We start from the raw sequence: 972 nt of genomic DNA, 5'->3' as shown, positions 1-972 counted from the left end.
GGCGCCCCGCAAAAGGTGGCGCGCGGCAGCGACGCCGTGACGTCTGGGGGAATTCCTCGGGCGGATTCTCAGGTGGCGAAGAGGCGCGAGAGAGAGAGCCAGGAAGAGATCCGTGGGGCACAGCGCGAGTTGGCCCAAAGTTTCACCCGAGTTACCCTTCTGATTGATGGAGCACTCTTTGTCCCAGGTTGATTCTGCTGAAAGGGCATGGCTCCAAGAGTGTAAGGGAGATACTGTGACTGAGCTGGACCGAGCAGGGAACCAGAGGGTGACCGGGGTGAGAGCCCGCTCCACCAGTGCGGGAGCCCCCATGGTCTAGTGGGGAGGCAGAATGAGGACGACGCTTCCCTTCTCCCTTCCCTGCGGTGCACTGCCACCCGGTGGCAGACAGTGGAACTGCAACCTCTGGAAGTCCCGATGAGGTTGGGAAAAAGGGCCTGATGCCGGGACCCAGTTCCAGGAGCCTGGGTAAAATCTGCTGGTACCCCACAAAAGGTGGCGCGCAGCAGCGACGCCGTGACGTCCGGGGGAATTCCTCGGGCGGATTCTCAGGTGGCGAAGAGGCGCGAGAGAGAGAGAGCCAGGAAGAGATCCGTGGGGCACAGCGTGAGTTGGCCCAAAGTTTCACCCGAGTTACCCTTCCGATTGATCAGGCACCCCGCGTCCCGGCTGGAAGGGGAGATCGCTCGGCTGGAACCCTGGGGTCCCAGCCATCTCATGGGCGAACTCGACCCTCCCTCTGCCCATGGCGCGCCCGGCACTCCTCCTTGGTGAGGGTGTCCGGTCCACCAGGAGTCTGCCTTGTGCTCTGGTCCCCTCTGGGGGACAGGTGGGCACTTTCTGACTCTAGACGGCTGTGGTCTGCTCCGTCTGTCAGCCACCCTCAGGTGTCTGACACCGCCAGGGGATTCCGGGGAGGTGTACTTGCTCCCGGGTGAGGCGCTCACCCCGGGCCCCGGTAGAGCACACGAT

This window comes from Taudactylus pleione, unplaced genomic scaffold (genome assembly GCF_031769625.1).
Source record: "Taudactylus pleione unplaced genomic scaffold, aTauple2 ptg000212l, whole genome shotgun sequence".
In the NCBI taxonomy this organism is placed as follows: domain Eukaryota; kingdom Metazoa; phylum Chordata; class Amphibia; order Anura; family Myobatrachidae; genus Taudactylus; species Taudactylus pleione.
This window is presented reverse-complemented; position numbering follows the sequence as displayed.